Source organism: Poecilia latipinna, unplaced genomic scaffold, assembly GCF_001443285.1.
Source record: "Poecilia latipinna isolate Pla-1442-1.1 unplaced genomic scaffold, P_latipinna-1.0 Scaffold750, whole genome shotgun sequence".
Lineage (NCBI taxonomy): Eukaryota > Metazoa > Chordata > Actinopteri > Cyprinodontiformes > Poeciliidae > Poecilia > Poecilia latipinna.
Genome location: NW_015113366.1, coordinates 122,603 through 143,221, shown reverse-complemented (window position 1 = coordinate 143,221; position 20,619 = coordinate 122,603). Strand labels below are relative to the sequence as shown.

At 37.7% G+C, this 20,619-nt stretch overlaps 1 protein-coding gene across 3 annotated transcripts in view; it reads right to left on the bottom strand.

Annotated features, from left to right (window-relative positions):
* LOC106955580 (RALY RNA binding protein like) overlaps positions 1–4,986 on the bottom strand; it is a 118,777-nt gene extending 113,791 nt beyond the window's left edge. The window contains exons 1-2 of one of the 3 annotated variants that reach the window (XM_015045845.1): positions 4,013–4,031; positions 3,838–3,912 (exon numbers count right to left, since the gene is read on the bottom strand). The gene's annotated coding sequence lies outside the window, so the exon portion shown is untranslated. The other 2 variants (XM_015045846.1, XM_015045847.1) reach the window with 2 other exon arrangements.
* Positions 4,987–20,619: the final 15,633 nt, after the last annotated feature.

Sequence of the window (20,619 nt, the reverse complement as noted above, 5' to 3'; positions counted from 1 at the left end):
TATCTCCCATTCTCATCTCATCCTGTCATGAATACACAGTAATTCGCTTTTTTTATGTGATCAAATGTGTTACCCCAAAACTCAATCTCCATTCACGCCGACAAGCAGCCATGTGGTCACACTCACACCTCGGAGAGCCGAGGACATGCTAGGTGCATGCAGCAGATTCCTTCGTGATATTTTATTTATGCCAGCAGAGGTATAGGCACACATGAGCTTTCACACCCTCCTCCTCTCTCTCTATCTGAGTCTCCTGTGCAGTTCTGGCTTGGCCCAGATAACAGCAAACCTGCCTGGAGGCGAGAGACACCAACACTGCAGGACGTAATGGAAGCTATCATAATGCTTAGCAGGAGCTCGGCTCGTGGCGGCGAGACGGAAACGCCTCTCAGCTCGGAGTGTGAGGACACGTCGGTTTGTTTTGATGCAGTGGCTCAAGGTTTTAAAAGCCGACAAGATAGACTGATTTAGGTAAAGGGATGGGGAATGTGTAAAAGGACTATCGGCTGTGCAAAGAAGAATGAATTTAAATCTCTTTTTAAATGATTTCTGGAAGTTGCTAAAAAATATCAGAGTGAATGTGCCTAAAACTTCAGTGCAAGTTTACGTATGATAAAGTTCAGATTGATGTAATTTCTAGCTTTTAGTGGTGATTTTAAAGGATCATACAACAAAGTCAATCAATTTTAAAAACAAGAAGGAATGTATTAGGAAGCAGAGTTACAATTAAAGGCTCAAATATCCAAATTTATTCCAATATCTGAATAAATATTCCCAAATGTGGTATTTTATCATGTATTCCTTATTATTTTAAGTCAAAATTGTACTAGTATTGTTTTAATGCAAGTCTCTTCATCTTTGACGTTTTATTTTCTAGTAAAACATTTTGGATAAACTTGAGTTTTAAAAGATGCTTTACATTAGGACTGGAGTTTGAAGCCACTGGGATAGATGATGGATGTTTAAAACGTCTATCCTATTTTTCAACACTGTTGGACTCAGGTCAAGCATAATGTTAGCCAGTTTTCACATAGCTGGGTCCATTGTGGAATCAGAACATCCAATTGGACCAATGCTACACTCATCTAACCCAAACTGTGTAAACAAAATGTTCAAGATAAAGCCTAGCATCAATTCTCACCCAAACAGAAGATGTTGAGACAAGAGTGAGTTTAAAATAGACTTTAAGTAAGAAGATACAACTCCTTCAAGCTTGACTGGAGTTTGCAGCTGCCAAATGTCGTCTGGTGGAAAACAAAGGCTCAGCTATTTACAAGGTCAGAAATAATATAGTCAAAGTGAGATATTTAAATCTAGGAGCATCGTGCTGACTGGTAAGCACGGAGGTGGAAGCATCATGCTGAGGTCTGTTTCACTCTTAGCATAACTGATGCACTCCAAAGCGTGAATGGAGTAATGGAAGAGTAGGACAGATTGTTTAACTTCACTTCAACAGCTTTAACTTCAACGATATTGTACTTTTATGAACTGTGTTGGATCGGATAACTGCGCATTTTACACATTTATGTAATTTGGCACTATTCAAATAAAAACTGATAAAATAAATCTCATCTTGAAGTTCCAGTTATGTGCTTCTTTTTAGTCTTGATTTGACCTGCAGACCTCGAGTTTGACTCGTCCTGTAGAATACTTCCTATTTAATCTGTTTTCATTTATATTTCTGTCTGTGTGAATCTACATGCTTTGTTTGCTTGTCACTTTGCTACACCTGCGTTTGCCCTTTGTGGGACAAAGACTGATTATGGTATAATGTGCTTTGGAGTTCTTGGACTTGATAAAGAGCTATACAAGTGCAGACCAATTACTGTTTTACAAAAACTGAGTTCAGAACGTCATCTAACCAAACATTAGTGGAGGTGTGTATGAATCTTACTGTGCGGATTAGGGAAAATACACAACAACAAATCAAACTTGTGACGCTCTGAAACAACTAACGAGTCACTATGGTGACTTTTCCTTTTACATTTACTGATAGTTTTAATCTTTTAGTCAGTCCAAACACAAGCGAGCCCCGACTGAGGATATACACTGCTTCTCAAATTACCTCGCAAATTAAAAGGCATTAAAACCAACCCCATCTTTTTATCTACACCTGCTTTATGAACCGCATAGATTTAACAGACAGCAGCAGGATCAATACACACTAACAGCCTTTCAGCTCTGGATACCATGTTTAATTTAACTGCTCTAATTATCCGGTCTTATTAAAAATGTAAGTTTACCCACAGAGTTCTGCATTCTGTATTTATCAATATTCAATTCCATCAGGTAAAAAAAAAAAAAAAAAAAAGAAAAATGCTCGTTCCACTGCAGCGAGCTGTTTAATGACTCCCCGAGTTAACGGTCTATACACGGACTTAATGGTCCGCTCTCGTTTGTTTTATGGGTCCATATTATGGCGATGAAACCTTTGTTCTGTTCTGTCAAGCTGGATACATACGGAGAGTTAATTGGTGACGTTTAATAGCATTTAAGGCTGGATTCAAGGCAAACAGGAATAAACTTGTCATGAACTGACAGAGTCTCGTGTTAGCTCAGTTACACTCCCTGCAAATCCCTCCTTCACCGCAGCCATACAATGTCTTTTTTTGCGTTTTCTGCAGCACACCGATAATCTGAAGTCAAACCTTCCTGTTGAGGGATTTATTTCCTCTAAGCCTCTCTCTTAGTCCTGTCTGTGGTTCTATTAATTTCCTGCAAAAATCAGATTTGACAAATCCAGGAAGTATTTATGTATCTGCAGGCCTGGGAAAGCCGATTTGAGTTTGTCCAGCAATAAGGCAGGCACTTATGAGCGGCGATATATTTGCTTGCTTGCAACTCAGAGGAATTGATTATTTCTGCCCCTTCCTGATCGATTTAGAGATACGGCTCGGATGCCAGTTTATAATCTCATAGGTGCATCCTTTCCAAAGGTTCTGAAAACAGTTACTTAACGGTATTTATAACCTTTAAACTCTTTCAACATTTAATCAAAGTTGTAAACACAAACTTGAACATAACATGCAGAGAAAGGTATTCTGATGAGATGAATTAAAACATCCTCAATAAGAACTGCACACCACTCTGAATCGGCCGCTCTTATGGTGAGACATGGAGGTGGCAGCATCATCATGCGGGGATGCAAACAGGTCAAAACTAACACTTGGTTCAAATCTCATATGATAATCGAACTTTAGAGGTAAGAAAAACCTTGAAATGTTTGTCTTACTAGTTTGTATCCATACACATTTGTAATCCAGACTTAAATCCCATCTACTCCAAACTTGATAGCTTACTGAACGTTATATGTCCAATCTAACAGCCTGGGCTTCAGTTCAGAGAAATATGGACACAATTTTTCAGTCCCTAGATGGAAAAAGCTGGTAGAAATATACCAGCTCTGACAAGGGACAAACTTTGAACTCAGCTTACAAATTAGCCGACTTCTAAAGGCCATTAACTGCACTGGATTTTATTTAGGGGTGCCAGTTTTATTATTTAAGAAACCATGCATCCTTCTTTAGAACGATGTCTTCGCAATCACGACCGCAAGTCAGTCTGTCGAGTCAAATCCCAGTGAAACACGTTAAAGTTGGAGACTGTAAGGTGACAAAATATGAAAAAGTTGAAAGGACGTCAACACGTTTGCAAACTACTGTTGAAATCCAAATGAATGAAACTTGATTGTGCTCTCAGCAGGTAACCTTCAGGTGGAATCAATGAAAATTGTTTGCTCTATCGAACAATTTTCATCAGCTTTACAAAAATAACACATCAGCCACAGGTGCAGAATTCTGGTACCTCATTCTTTATTTCAAACATTGGTTAATGTACCTGCAAGTGGGAAAATGTCTGTTCATCCTCGTTGAAATAGAAAACAAGAAAAACGCACTGAACTCTCCCAAGAATCTATAAGAAAAAATTACATCCAAAAATACTTGACACTGCCATCTGCAAGAGTACAACAGGAAATAGGAGGAAAAAAAGAGATAAAACAAAAAGCACAAACCTGTGAGCTCAGCTGCAAGAAAAGTGTCAGGTTAAAACGTCAGAGAGGGGATTTAAAAAGGATTCCCTTGTTTCTTTTTTTAGTAAAAGACAAAGAAAAGAGCAACAAAGTAAAAGCGAGAGGTTTCACCGATGAGATTCATCAAAATCACAAACCACACTGCCAAAATGCAAACCAAAGCCACAGCAACAGCAAAAGTCGACAGAAAACAACAAAAAATCAAAATAATAAAAGAAAAAATGTCCCAAAACCCACCAGTAAATGCGCAGGAAAAAGAAAAATCTCTGTACTGATAAAATCTGCTCGGTTTCTGCAAAACTGCAAGCAAAGTGAGAGGCTTTCTCAGAGACCGATACCGCACTCGTTTTCTTTCTTTTCTTTTTTTTCTTTCAATTCATACCCTCTCGATCTGAATCACCGCATGCTGGAAACTTGAAGCCTGGATGGACTGACTGTAGAGGGGAGGGGGGGTAAAAAAACGCTTAAAACCAGCACGGCAAATGCTCAATTCAAACACCAGCAAAAGGAGGAAAAACAACCCAAAAAAAGGAAAAAAGAAAAAGAAGGGGGTGAATTTAGAAGACCAAAAAAAAATGTTTGCTTAGAAAAACAGAAAAAAAAAATAGCCAGTGGAAGTGTACTCACCGAGCGGGAGTAAAATGTTGCAATAAAAATGTGAAATGGCTCAAAAGAGGCTACAGTATGGCGGTGCGAGGCGGAATGCTGAGCCTTTTTCCTCTCTCTAGCTCCCTGCCTCCAGTTCTGTCATGTGACTCCTTCAGCTCCGACTTCCAGCAATGAGAGTCCAACCTCGAACAGCTGATGATGCCGAATGCTCTCCTATAAATGCTTGGCTTCTTACAAAAGTACGGGGGAGCGAAAAAAAAAAGAAAAAAAAAAAAAGAAAAAGAAAGATGCGCTCCTTATCATGCAACGCTTAGGACTGAGCTGGTTTTATGTTTCTCTGCTGCATTTTGAACATGCACAGCTCTCTCTTTGTGTCAGCGCCACGGGACGATCAAGTCATGCGGATTTTTTTTTTTTTTTTCATTCGCTGGCATCGTGAGCTTGTACATAAGGCATGGATGGGAAAAGAAGAATCAGTCTGATGACGATCAGTGCATAAGAAACCCACTGAAGCCTCATATGTTGACAGAACCATTTGTCGTTTAGCCTTGATGCAGGTTAGAAAACACTTTGAGTTATCAGCCAACATATGGATCCTAGAACAAAATACAGTGCAATAAGAAGCAAAAAAAAAAAAAAAAAAATAAAACACACATCTGGAAAATATTCACATTTTATGTTGCAACCTGATTCCAAGTTGTATTAAAGTAATCTCTTTCCTCAAAACCCTTCACACTAATATCCCATACAAAAGTTTAACATTTTTGCAAATTTATTAAAAGTAGAACATCAAGAAATCACATTCACATAAGTATGTGTGTAATACTTTGTTGATTCATGTTTGGGATCAGTGACAGTCGAGTCTTTCTGAATGCGATTCCACCGGCTGAGTTCGGCCATCTCCAGGTGGTTTGATCCGTTCTTCTCTGCTGTTCTTCTCCAGCTCCTTCAGGTTGGATGGGAAACGTCTGTCAGCCGTTTTCAGATCTCTCCAGAGATGTTGAGTCAGATTCACACCTTTGAGATCTCGTCCGTGTGTTTTGAGTCGTCGTCCTGCTGAAAAATGAGAAGTCGCCCCAGTCTGAAGTCAAGGCGCTCTGCAGCAGGTTTTCATCCAGGATGTCTCCGTACGTTGCTGCATTCATCTTCTCCTCTATCCTGACTAGACTGTCAGCTGCTGTTGCTGCAAAACATCCACCTAGCATGATGCTGCTACCACCATGCTTCACTATAGGGAGTCGTCCCAATGACACCTGACATTCACACCAAAGAGTCCAATCTGTGTCTCATCAGAGCAGAGAATCTCATTTCTCATGTTTTCTGCTCTTGGTTCCAAACTTCTTCCGTTTACCACTGAACTCATTGGGACTCTCAAAGCAGCAGAAATGTTTGTTTCTTCCTCAGATTTGTGCCACAAGACAGGTCTACAGGCAATTACTGTTATTTACTGCTTGGTGTTTGACCTCTGACCTGCACTGCCACCTAGGAGACTTTATATAGACAGGTGTGTCCCTTTCCAAATCAAGTCCAATCAACTCCGCTTAAGTCGTAGAAACATCTGAAGGATGATTAAGCCAATCGTCTTTCCTCGTTGTCATAATTTGTGTACAGAATATTGAGGAAAAAGATTAATTTAATATAATTTAGAGCAATAATCAAATCAGATCCATCTTGAAAACTTACTCAGGCGGACAGATTGCTACAAATAAAAGCATTTGGATTTGAATCTACATGAAAAATTTGATTTATCACAATGTTTTTTTAGATAAATTAGATCTCTTTTTTTGTAAAGTATCTTAAGATTCTTTGGCTTACTTTAAAAAACAAAAACGGCTCATGGGGATTTTTATGTCTCCGGTTTTCCAGCTTCCTGTAGCAGGTCGTTTGTTTCTGCTTCCTAAAAGCAACACAAGTACAATTTCAATCTGTTAAACAGGAACTTTTATGCCACACAATCCTTGCTTTTCAGTTCCTGATAAGAAATCCGATTCTTAAGCAAAACACACTAGAGCACAGCTAACCTTGTTTATGACATTTAAATAATAATATAAAAAAATAAATAAATGTTGTGTGCTTTCTAAGAATCTGAAGGATGGATTATACAACAAAACAAATTTCAAGTAGGATACCTTGGCCCTTAACATGCGAGAGTAAAGCACACAAATCTTACCTAAGTGGTAAATTTAAGAGAGAAAAAAGTTTAATAGAGTTTCTCCAATGGTGCTGAAATTGTTGAGCACAGAAACAGCCAGTCTGCTGTCCATGGTGCTGAAACCCACAGAGCTCTGGGTCGTCGTATCGTGGACGAAGCCGATCGGCTCCAGAACAATCCAGACCAAGCAGCGTGTGGCTGACGCTCCGTCCATGGTGCTGAAATTAAACTGCTGTAACACAGTTTAGGCCTAAAGGTTGTGCTGGCTGTAGTTCTGAAGCCATGTATGAGCGGTGCATTAGGAGCCTGTCTGTGGAGCTAAAACTGACTAATTGCTGCACAGCTAGACATAATTGTTTTGCTGGAAGCCTGTTAAAATTGCTATGTTTAGACACACTGTGATTTTGCCTAATTATGTATTTGTTTGCATTTTTTTACATGAAAAGGGGCAAAGAATATCTAATATTAAGTTGTATCACGTCATTTAAAGTTTCAAGCATCATCCCAACTTTCTTCATAGACCCCCCTCTACACACACACACACACACACACAGCTCTCCCGCTCTCATCCGTTAAATAAATACACCTGAGAAATGTAGGTTATCGCTGATGGCAACAGACAGAAAAGTAATAATGCGCTATTGATGCATTAGAGTCTGACTGCGGTTGTCAGACAGAATTCAGAACGAGTCTATGCAACACACAGCGTTGGAGACAACTGTCACCATTCATAAATCAGAGCGGAGGTCGGTGCAGTGCTCCCACCTTAAGCACTGTCTAATTTAATTCACGTTTCAAAACACATCCATGCCTGTGGGAGGCACTAAGTAAAAAAAAAAAAAAAAAAAGCTCTGCCATCCCCAAAGAACACATTCAACAACAACAGTGATCAAACTCTGGCAATTTTACCGCCGCACACATTTGCTTCCTTTCTTCATTTAGCCCTTGAAGCTGCTTGGAGGTCTCTTTTGCAGCGTTTAGCAACGCTCAGTCACTGTTTGTCTGCTGCATGGCAGTCCAGGGCTTGAAAACTAAAGATAGTGGTCTGTGAGTCATTGTGCAGGACATCACTTTAATTGTTGATGCCTGAGGGCGCACATGGTCTGATTCAGGAACTGGACTGTTCGTGGTTTATTGTGCCAACATGTAGGCAGGGAGGTAATGAAGAAAATTAAGGAATTAAAGCACAGCTAAAATAATTCCCTCCAACCAAATATGACACACTGTAACAAATGGCTGATGTCTTTGTTGACTTAGTGTTATAAATAGTTATCTGGAGTTTATAAAGTTCTACTAACAGCTTGTGATGCAGTTTTGGGGTTAGCTTCTGCAGAAAGAAACAACCTGTGTTTTCTCTCTTTTGCTTCTCTAAAAAATATACTAACCAGAGGGTCAATCGATGCAACTGAGGTTTTTGCATTTTTTCTATATCAGAAAAAATGCTTCAGAATACCAGAATAATACCAATAACGATTGGTATTATTCCAAGCATCTACTTCCTAATTAGCTGCTAGCATCTGGCTTTGCTGCTGTATTAACGAGAACTTGCAAGTGACCTTGAATAACAAGCGAAGATTCAATATCTGTTGCAATATTTTATGTTCCTTGAAGCAACAAAAACTCAATAACATAATGAGTCTTTGGCTTACTTTTCAAATATGTTTAGTTTGTTTTATTGTCATTTGTAACAACAAATAACATCAAAACAATTTGAATTGAGCAAATTCATGCTCAATTCTAGTTTCTGTCTAGTTGTTTAACGTTTTCTGGGCCGTTCTGGCTCTGATTCCTACATTACCCATAATGCAATAGCTCTGTACTGCACATGAACTTATCTTACATCCAAATAGATTTGACTGCGTGTTTGAAATTTCGAATGGAAAAACAGCTGCAGTCATGACAATCGTTGTGACGACAGTCTGTTGATATTTTTGGTCTCTTTATAGTTTAATTCTTCTTCATAATAATATTTTTATTGGCTGGTTGTAGGATTTCTGTCCTTTAGATTGTTTAGTTTGGGCGTTTGTTTTACTTAATGAAATATAAATATATCTTCGTTTGACTAAAGTTTAAATTTTTCATTGACAGCAATTCAGCATTTGAATAAAATATGAAAGTCGTGCATTTTTACTACTGGGAGTGGAATAAAAACCCATAGATTATTTTTTATTGATATTAATCTGGTTTAACTTTGCACATCAACTCAACAGTTCAGTGGAATTTGAATGTGTTGCTTTACTAAGGTCCTGTAGCCATGCTGCTTGTGATAAAAAGACACAAAGGTCTTATTTAGGTGCTGGATGGTGCATAGATAGATGCAGCTGCCAAGATGTAGGCAGAGAAGGTAATGAAGAAAATTAAGCAATTAAAGCACAGCCAAAATAATTCCATCTAATCCTGTACCGCACTCTATAATAAAGTATGACTAATGCTTGACATCTTTATTGACTCAATGTTATTAACAGTCATTTGGCTTGAAATCATCTTTTCTTCCATTCTAAATCTGCATAACTTTCGCACTGTGTGAAATATGCAGAGGAGTGAGGACTGAAGCCTTCGCTCGACATGATTTACACGTCAGGCTGTAAAATGCTGGAGAATGCCGTCACTTTTACGGTGAGGCTCGCTCCGGGTTTCTGGTCCGCTCCTGTTATCAGGGTCCTGCTTGCACGCCAGAAAGAGACTCACAAGGTTAATGACCTTCGTGAATCTCTCAAATAAGACGCATCAATCATATCAACCTTTTGACACGGAGTCGGCCCGATCAGCAGGCTCAGCGACGCGCTCAGTTTCGCTGAACCTCTGCCTCGCCAAAATCACTTTCAATCCTTGTGTACATACAGCTGGATGTTTCTTGAGCTAAATAAGAAATGAAGCTAAAAACATAAAAAAAAATTAAATAAAATTATTCATTACCTGAAATAAAATTGTCATAAGCAGAAATACAGTGCAAAGACCATGCATTGCCTTTGGCCATAAAAATTTTTCAATTTGAGGCAAAGCTCAAAAACATTGGGGCTTTTGAGCTTTCTTGTTACTCTTGAGGTCCATGAATCGATACATGATATTGCATTATTTATAGAAATAGTGTAGTGGATAAAAAGAGAAAGTTGTGATTTAATTTCAGTCAAGTTTTACTCTGACCTGTGGTAGGAAAGTAGTGCAGGAAAAAAAAATCTTCAAAGCTCAAGATGAAAATATAATAGCCCAATATTCACTTCCAGTCTAACCTTTTAATGTGGAATGAGATGAATTATTCTTTAGAAAGAGACATGACATTATTATCACCCATGCTACACGGAGAACCACTTCATTGTGAGCCTATTATGCACAAAAAAAGGGAGGAATTAATGTCTTTATAAAGCTAGGGAAGTATTTTCTATTCTTTAATTAGCAATTGTCAAGAAGTCTGCATAGATTCTGCAAGATGTTTTAATTAAAAGTAAAATGAGTGTGCAGACACAACTGTAAGTGGATTTAACGCTCATTATAATAAATAGGTTGCTTTTACAAATCCGGAGCTTGACATGGAAGGATTATGAAAAAAAAAAAAAGGCGCAAAATATAAATAGATTCTGAAACCGTTTCTCGTTGTTTGTGTTTGCAAATATAAGCAGCGGCGCATGGGCTCGGTAAAGAAATCGTTACAGGGAAAGATTTTTTGTCACCATGATGCATATTTTAAAAGGCTGGAATGTGCTTGTGTAGGCTAGGTCAGTGGGTATAATGTCAGCCTGTGCATTACATCCATCAGGCTCGGCAGGATGCGTCTCCAAAGTGTTTATGTAGCTGCCTCATTTTCTTTCATCCTTGTCAATGCCTCAAATCTGAGGGAGCTGACTGACCCCTCTCAGTCTGCCGAGACCAAAGGCATGTTTACTGATGGATGAATAATAGTCAGAGTCTGAGTTTCTAACATCTGCCTCTGGTGCAGTCTTACACAAACCATTAAGGTTTTATGACTTACTATAGACTCTTTTAGAAGGTTATTTAATTAAGAAACAGATGGCTTTAATTTTCCATAAAGAGATTATCTACAAGTTTCTTTTCATTTCTTTTCTTCAACAAAAAAGCCGTCCAGATTGTCACGTTGAGTAATTTCCTCTCTATTTCGGTTTGTATTGTTTCAGTGCAGGATTTAAATCCACAAACTAAGTCCATGGACAGAAAACAATGCTCACATGCAATCCACTGGTTAAATTGATTAATTATATTTAGCTTGATCTCAGTTAGTTGTGTCAAAATAATATTAAATCAATGCTCAATGTGTGACAAAAAACTAATCTCAAAGTCACTTATTACTTACAATAACCTGCAACACAATAATAATAATAATAATAATTTAAGCAATATTACCACCTGTGAAATATTCCATATTCACACTGTTATATTTTACTGTATTTGTTTTACTCCTATTGGATGCTATTTTTACATCTTGACATTTATAGCCAAACGTTTCATTGCATTGTTGACTTTGTGTTAACCTGCATAATGACAAATAAACTGTTTGACAAAACATTACACTAGATCATAAGATAGAAAAGATTTTAGACAACATAACATCAATCAATCAATCAGCATTTGTTTATAGAGTGTACGACACGTCCAAGGTGACCAAAGTGCTGTACAAGTCCATAAAATAAAACATAACCAATAAAACATAAGCACCAATAATAAATCAGGAGAGATAAAAAATAAAGCACTCATGATAAGAACAGACTAATAATTTCCATTTTATGTATTAGCAATCCTTACAGTAAGAGGATTTGAGAATTTGAGAAAAAGAGCAGAAAAAGCTTCATAAGACGAGTCAAAGGTGCGTTCTCACTTCTTCTTTTTATGGCGGTTGGCAGAACACTGAGAATTGCGCCCTCTAGTGCGCATGCGGGACACTTTCAGGTCGTTTGCCCGTTCACACTGCAGAACGCATACATTTACTGGCAGTGCGAACGGAGCCCGGCAAAAAAATCGGAATTGGGTCACTTCAGGCTGCAGTGGGAACGCACCCTTAGAAACATCCAGAACCAACTGGAAGTTCTGAATTCACACTTTTCAGAAAACACAGTTGGTTTAAAGTTCTATTATATAAAAAGTTGCTTTTTTCTTTTCGTCAGTTCGTCTAGCAGCAGTTTAAATAAACTGTGAAGAAAGTAGACAACAGCTGTTGTTCAGATGATAACAGCGTCAGGACTTCTTCACATCTTAAACAAAACAGAACAAAAAAACAAAACAAAAAAAAACGTGACAACGGAGCAGAGGTTGAACCTGAAGTGGAGAGGTCACGCTGAAAGAATGTGCACATTATGTACTTAGCTTGTTAACAGCTGTCGGCTTAATTGTCACGTCGCACAGGGACGTTTCTATTTCAGCGTGGCGGTGGCAGGCACCAACAGAGACCGAGGCAGGCTGACCTTTTCAGCACAGAGTAACAGGACTCTCCTGAATTCACCACGGCAACCGGCGCTGTATGACTGACACAGGTTGATTGTGCTTTGTGCTGCTCGGACCAGCATGCCGATTAATTTATAGAAGTATATGACAGCTAATTTATTTTGCTGTTCTCGTGCACAGGCTGCGGTTTGGAACATATGGCGAGATGCGATATTTTAAAGAGGACTCTTTGGTTTGGTTTTTATGAAAGATATTTTTATTTTGGAAGATGATAGCAGGGATAACATTTAACTAGTCTGTTCACAGGACCATGAAATTGGTCCAGCTGTGACATCTGGGAATAAATTGTGTGGAAGTGAAATGTGATAACTGGATTTTAATGTGTTTTGAAAAGTTTTTACCTGCTGCACGTCTTAATCTAAGCAATGACAAGAAAACAAACAAACTTAAATCACAACTTTATGGGGGATTTTTGTTTTTGCCAGCTGTGCACCGTAAAACATTTGAGTCACACTTAGTTGTTTCCACCAAGTTCTACTCTTTAAGTCAAAAATAAATTTAGCACGTTTTATATTTTGAACTTCAATGTGTGAGTCTGTGTTGCACCATGAGAGCCTCTTATGCGTTACCAAGGCAAATGTTTGTTTTATTGATACAATCAGTTTGCAGTGGTTGAGGAAAGCGTCTCCTCACGGTGCTTGCGGCCTGTTCAAAATAAAAGTTTGAGCAGAAATCAGAGCGATGTTTAATAAATTGCATAATCAGAAAACCCATCTGAGCGAAAATGTTTAATTCTTCTACCTTAAAACATACTCAACTTGAGGACTGTTTTCCTGCATAATGTTCAATAATTATTTGGTTTAAATTAAAGTACTATGTAATAACTCACTTCAATAGTAATGAGAGGGTTTAGAAAACAAAATTCAGACAACTTGTTTCCTGTTAAATCAACTGAGTGGAGTTTAATTTGAGTTAAAACAAAATCAGTTTTCTAATTGACTCAAGGTTGCTGGTGAAGCTTCATTTTCAATTTAAACCACCGTCAAATGTTTTACAGTGCAGTTTTCATCTTAACCCTTTCAGTGGTCACGACAGTGGGCAGCTGTCTAAAAGCCATTTTCTTGTGCGTCTTGTGGATTTTTATGTTATAAATGCACACAGACCACTGAAGTGGACACTAATGCATCATAAAATACTCTATCAACTACTGGCCATCAGCTGCAAATGCAAGAAATTATTTTTGTTAAATCCAATATGGCCGACAGACAAAAAAAGCATGCCAACCGACCCGGTCCCTCCGTCTACTGTGGACGACTCTTGCAGGTAAAAAAAAAAAAAAGATTGTGACATCAGGTAACCCCTAAAGAACAATACCACTGATGTATTTTTCAAATGACAACTTTGTATTTGGAGAAAATTACAATCACTTAAAAAACATAAAATACAAAAACATTTTTTTTCCTACCTTTTTTTTATGCCATAAGAAAATAAAAAACACAAAGGATCATAATTCATGCATGAAAGGGTTAAAATTAGGTTAATTACAGTTGATTATTGGTTCAGCTATGGATATGGAGAGGACTACTGGGCATTTTTTTGCCTTTAAACATTTTTGTTCGACAAAAAAAAGCATAAACATAGTAAATCTATGCAGGAGCAAACTAGTTGTCTTGTTCTAACGACAGTAACTGTAATCGATTGGCTACATTTCAAAGTGTCATTTTGATTCCCTCTTATTGTGGCACATTTTGCTCCTGGTATTTCTGCTTGTTTTTCCAAGATAAAAAGTTTTGCTCAAACAGTAATCATTGCAATCCTGGCCAGGACATGAACCTAAGTGATTATGTCCGGCACTGAAGTGAAAAAATGAAAAGAATATTTAATGTGGTCGAGTTGAAAGAAGCAGAAGTTGTGTAGATGTTTTTATTTTTCACATCTATCTGGAATAAAGCAGGTCAGTTTTGGCTCAAACTGTGTTTTCCTTTATGTTAGAACGAAGTTTCTAGCTGAGGAAATGCTCAGACTTTGCTCACTCACTTCAGTCTTTGCTGACAAAAAGACAGACCGTTTTCTCTGCAAAACATCAAAGAGCTACTAAGCAGAATCTGGGGAAAAAAAAAAAAAAGCAAGCAGTTGTTTCTGCTGCATTAAAGTTTAAAAATACGCAGAACATTCATTCAGCGAAAAAATAAACTATGAGAATAATTCAGAGTTAAAAAGTGAAGCAATACAAGGAATCAAGTGTTTCTTTATGCATCTGTGCTCTGGTTTCCAGGCTGTTTGCTCTGCTGCTTCAGCCAAACCAGAATGTCTTTGGCTCGCCGGTTCAGGTGCGTCTGGAAGAAGAGCTCCCAGCGGCCGTGGCAGGAGCCACCAAAATCCTTCTTAATCAGATTCTGCAGAAGCTGATAGTGGAGAGAGACGATAAAAAGAAAAAAGAAAGAAAGGAAGAAACACACATGAAAGAGGCCAGCAGTAGTTTGGCAGACACTTTGCAGAAAGAAGGGGGCAACAGAGTCTGAGGTTGTTTGCCCACAATTGTCCCTCCTAGTGAGGCCTCTTATTGGTAGTGAATGCCTTCCTGGTGCATTTGGCTTGTGACGCTGAGCTAGTTGGGAAACGTCCAACCTGAGCTGTCTGCTACCTCAAACCTCTTGGCTCCAAGATGTAGAGAGTCTGTAGGGCGGGGGATTGCCGCAGGACCTCATGGAGTTGCAGAATGAAGCCGTTTAAAATTTACATTGATGACACTTCCTGTTATTGTTGTGTTTTGTTGTAATTTACGGTATTTTAAAAATGATTTTATTGGTTAATTTGGCTTGTAATTTCTTTTCTCCAACCTTATAAAATAATATTCAATAAATTTGAATGCATTCGTGTGAATCTTTGTCAGATTAGGTTTCTTTTGAAAATAACCTTTAAACGTGCATTAAGCATGAACTTCATTAAACCTACATTTGCTTTTAGCGCTCTGATGTAATATTCCAATCGTGAATTTGTTTACATAAGCTGTAAGGAAAAAAATCACCATCATTTAGACCACAACCAATCGCATCAAACAGCAACAATAAAAAGCAAAGTACAAAAAAGATACAAAACAAGTCTTAAGTTTATTCATGCTGTAGAAACTGATTGGCTCCCACTCATTTTTCTGAACCTATATGAGCTGGCAATGGTAAAAAAATATGATTTCAGTGCTTCTCTGTTGTTACTTTGTTTCAATATTTTCACCAAAATAAAAATAAGAGAATCAGGATTTGTGTTTACTGTTTCTAAGAGGATGATTGAGAGTTTTCTTTTTTTTTTGTCGTTTGTTCGACTTTGACGGCAATCATCAACAATCATCCGAAATTGTCCTCTCCAAGACATTTTCTTACATTGTTTTCAAAAAATTCTACCTTTGTGTAATTTGACATAATTGCACATTATCTTTTCTTTTTTCTTTTCTTTTCTTTTTAAATGCAGGATAAAGCGGGAAATGCAACTCTTTTTCTTTCTGTTCCTCCACAAAAACAGACACTTCTAACAAGAACGGTGCATTAAGTCAGCTGGGATTTGCACATGAATATTAACTGAGTCTGCATCTCCTTTTCTCCGTGAGCCTAACACCACCAAGGATGTGTCAGATATGCATGAAAACAAATATTAAAATTAGAACAATTTCTTTTTGCACTCTGTTGACATCTTCCGACCATTTGTGTTTTAAAGTGTTTCTTTTAACAACCACATCCATGGAAGATGAGCGCCTTCAAGAGACTTTTCTTGAGGCGATACATGAATCATCAGAGCACAAGCAAAACAAACAGACGAACAACAAACTCTTTGTTATTGTTCCAGAGCTTTTCATCATGCTGTAATTATGTACATATAACCCAGATTTCTTGATGTTGCTCGCTGTCTTCTCCTGGCTGTAATCTCAATTAGCTCATTGTTGACAAAAACGTGGTTGAAGCAATTTAAGATCTTCACAACGCTGCGACTCCGAGACTGGAACGGTTTCCTGAACATGAAGAACGACGACGAAATTCGTTTAATGAAAGCTGGATATAAATAAGTAAGCATGTCACACGAAAATGCATCAGAGGAGGCGACACAGAAGCTTGCTGCTTTGTGTCGGAGGAAGGCAGAAAAATATTTCAACACTCTCTTGATATTTTATGTGCAGTTTCAGACTGATGTTTACTTATATTCAGTTTGGGCTTGAATGTCATTATTTTAAGGATTTTACTCAATTATTTGAGATATTTTTCAGGGTGAATTTCTTTTACAGTTGCAAACAGAACTTGTACTTTTCAAAAAATAATTTCTTTTTTTAGCAGTATTAAATAATCAACAGCCTTGAGGCCTGCATGACAGAGTTGTCCCGACAGATTCTCCCACCTGAGCCGGAGATCCCTGCGATTCCTCCAAAGTCACCATGGACCTCTTTGCTGCTTCTCTACTGTCAGTTTAGGTGCAAAGTCATGTCTGGGTAGGTTATTGTTGTGCATCTGTGTGATTCTACTTTATTGCCAAGCTTCAATAAGACTAAAATCAACTTTTTTGAGATTTACATCATGTTTAATGTTATTCCCTCATCAAAAACATACATGGAGTGTTGCTTTTGTTCTTTCATGCATATGTTAGTAATCCTTTAATCTCTAATGGCAACCATTCGCCTGTGCTAAACGCCTCAGGGGACCTAGCCCCGCCTTCGAGACGCAGCTCCTCCTCAGAGCTGCAGTTTCCAAGTTTCCGCCTCACAGAGCGACTCTCTCACTCTGCTCCTCCAGACTAGCAAGCAGCAATTAGCAAACATCTGGTGGAACTGCACATCTGCTGAGCTCAGTAAGCAAACTACTTCTCATTGCAACGCTGATAAAATCGTTTCTTCATTATTAAAGAAGCCACGTCGTAACGACTTCCTGAAAGCAAAGTTTCAGAAAAAGCAGTTGTTTTTTTTAAGAGACAGAGGCCCAATTTCAGGGCATTAAATTACAAAGTAAAATTCCTTTCACGTCAAATTTATGTAGCCTTTTTTTTTTAACAACTGAACTGAACAGTTACTACATTATGCTATAAAATGGCACTGTGTGCCTGAGAAACACACAGAATGTAAAAAACAAAACTGCTATTAATGCCCTTATAATTATATATATTTTTCATCATTCCATGTGGCCATACAACCACAACATACAACAAACCTCAGGCAAAGTTGCTGTACTTACAAAAACATTACAGAAAACTTTCATCACCAGCATTGCTGTGAGACAGAAGAAAAATCAGAATGGAGGCAACAGAAGAGATATAATCACACTAAGCTGCTAATTAATTAGTCCTGCATGTCATATGCTTGCTGTGCAGAGGGACCCAAACATTTCTCCATTTGCTAATTAGTTTTCTTTTGGGGCATTTTGTGTAAATACATATGAATAAAAAATAATTTAATTGCTTGTGCTCCTTCTAGATTGTCTTTGCCATAACCCAGAGCCTGGAGCGTTTTCTACAACTGGTATGTAGCAATACCAGTAAATATTTTGCAATTTGATGTCAGCTGCTCTGCGTTTCAAAATGTGATGCAATTTTAAAACCAGACACGGTTGGAAAAGAAACGTAATGAAAATTTAAAAAGAGAACCACTGAACCCATCTTCGTTTAGTTCTTGAAGAGCTTTCAGCCTCCATCCAGAAATCTTTTTCCATTCTGCCTGTTAGAAATGTGGCTTAAACGAGTTTTAATTTAAGTAATCAGATAGCAGTAAAGACCTGCAGGGAAACCAATAAGTATTTTTTTTTTTCATATTTGCTCTAGTATGATGTTTCAGATTATCTGGTTAGGACAGATGGATCATTTGCAATGCAATTTTTTGAGAAAGTTAGACTTTGAGAGTTAGTGATGTTACCCGAGTCTTACTGTCTCACTATGAACCTGGATTAGGTTAACAGATTCTGAATTTCATTTAGAAATGTGGTTTACAAATAATCCATAATTATTCACACACCTGGTTAAAAAACATTTTCATAATAAAGACGTGTGTTTGAGGAATGACAGGTCTATCGAAAGATTATAAAACAATGAAAAATGTACGTCTCTACTGACATCCGACATAAAAGATAGCCTATTTATGTAATATTCTGTGGAACGTGACTCCATATTATTCATGAAAACTTTGCTTATTTGTGAATTTTTTTGTTGGGCATATCTAAGACATTGCAGCTTGGTAAGCTGAAATACCCGAGCGCAAAGCTACTTGACACCCTATTGGCTTGTGTTTGCATAACAGCCAATCCGATAGTGCCATTTATTTTCTTTAGTCCTTATTTGCTGAACTTCCAAGAGTGAAAATTATGCAAACTGTAGATATTAGGTTTTGTAGTAGTGCCAAAATTTAAAAGAAATAGACCTCAGATGAGTCACAGCGAGAAGGATTCTTGATTAAAATGCCTGCCAAGTTTGTGTTCTGCAAGGAGTCTGCATTGTCTCCTGAGGCGCACTTTGGTTCTCTTCTGGTGCTCCAGCTTCCACCCACAATCAAAAAACAAACAACAAAAAAACATTCATATAGAATAACTGAACATTTTAAGAAAGTCTGCTGAAAGTGTGTTTGCAAAAAAGTTTCTTGGTTTTGGTTCTGTGATCGACCGACTTGCATTTCCTTCTCCTTCCTCCAACAACTGCAGTGAACTCTCCCTGCATGTCCACCGCCAAGCAGAGGAAACCAGCTGCAAATCTGATCATTCATCGGCAGGATACACCGAACCAAAAGCAAAATCTGCTGTGCCAGGACAGTATGAAGGATCACAGCTGCTTTAACACAGCAAGAATTAGACGGATGGTTTTGATAGAGTGAAAATGCTCTTCGGTATTGGAATCGCAAGGGGAAAAGAATCACTGGAAAATGCCCAGAAAATATATAAAAACCAATAAAGGTGAAGAGATGATGGAGCCCTGAGAGCTTTATTTCGATAAATAGCAGTCATGACTGCCGAGTCTATCACCGTATGGATTTTCGCTAACGCACTCTCTCATTGCCTGTTTAACAATCTGTCATCCAAACAGCTGACCTTTCTCAGTCTAATTGAAGCAAATCTTTTCCCAGTTTCCTCTCAGAAGTCTCTGCTCCTGTCCTAGTTTGTATTCCACGCAGCGCTTCCTTCCAGCCTACATATTGCAGTAGTTTGCTTTACCCCCCGCTGAGCCTCAGCTGTTTGTTGAGCCATGCAAGAGAGATAATATTCAAATACGCACAGATATATCTCTCGCTTACTTTTGTGGGTCACTACATTTAATAAAAATGATCACAGAAAGATTAAGATTAACGGAACAAAATAAAAAAAAATGTGTTATGGAAGATGTGTAAACTTTTCTATTGCTATAAAAATGTTGCAGTATTTATGGCATTCACCAAAGCAGTTTGGCAATGCCTGACAGAAACTGGTTTCAACTCCAAAAGTTTGGAGTTTGATAAACTACACATTCAAATGTAGATAGAAAGGATGCAAAGGTGGAAGAGCTCCTCATATTCACTGTTGGGCATGGTGGAGGAGGTGTGATGACATGGGACTGTTTTCACATCCAAACTCATGAGGGAAGTATTTACAGTCAGTTATAAATGAATCTACTCAGATCAAAGATTGGATTTATCTAAAATTATCAGTGCCATATCTGTCTGATGCAGTCAAAGAAAAGGTGTGTAAAAGCGCTAATTTAAGACACTCTTACTGGATGTGTCAGTAAATGCACAGATTGCCGTGTAGCACTGGAAATGTAAATGTTGAATATTCTGTAACACCTTTCTAAACATATGCAGGCTCCACAAAATGCGTTACAATCTGTTTCACATTCACCCACACAGAAATGCAGAGATTTGTTCCTCTGTGTTTACAAACTGAGTTGATCTGGTATTTATATTTACAGTCATGTTCAATAAATTAGAATACTTTTTGAAAATTACCTTTAGACAGGTATTAGATATACTTGTTCTTAAGCCCGTCTTTCTGTTTTAGAAATAGTTTATTGCTCTGATGCATAAATGTTGTGTTTTAATTAGTCATTAGCAGAAAAACATCTTGACTAATAGAGAAAAACGGTGTTAAAACATTGGTCTTAATTTTTTAAGTGGATCTCTATAGGTGACTAAGTAACGTTTTGCTTAAAGCAAATAAAAAAAGCTTTCACTAGCTGTGTTTCCATTACAAATGTCCACAAAACTTTGACAATATCCAAGTAATGTAAAAAAAAAAATCACATTTCTTATTTCTATGAAATAATAACTGGAGCTTATTCACTTAGTCTTTTTTTTTTTTTTTTTTTTTTTTTTTTCCGGGGATAAACTCCCGTTTTTGATTAAAACTTGGGTTTTGGGGAAAAAAAAATTCTTGTAATTTTGCAAAGTACACAAATTTTGATGCAACCAAAACACATAGAGCAAAATAACTAAAAAAAAAAAGAAAATCAC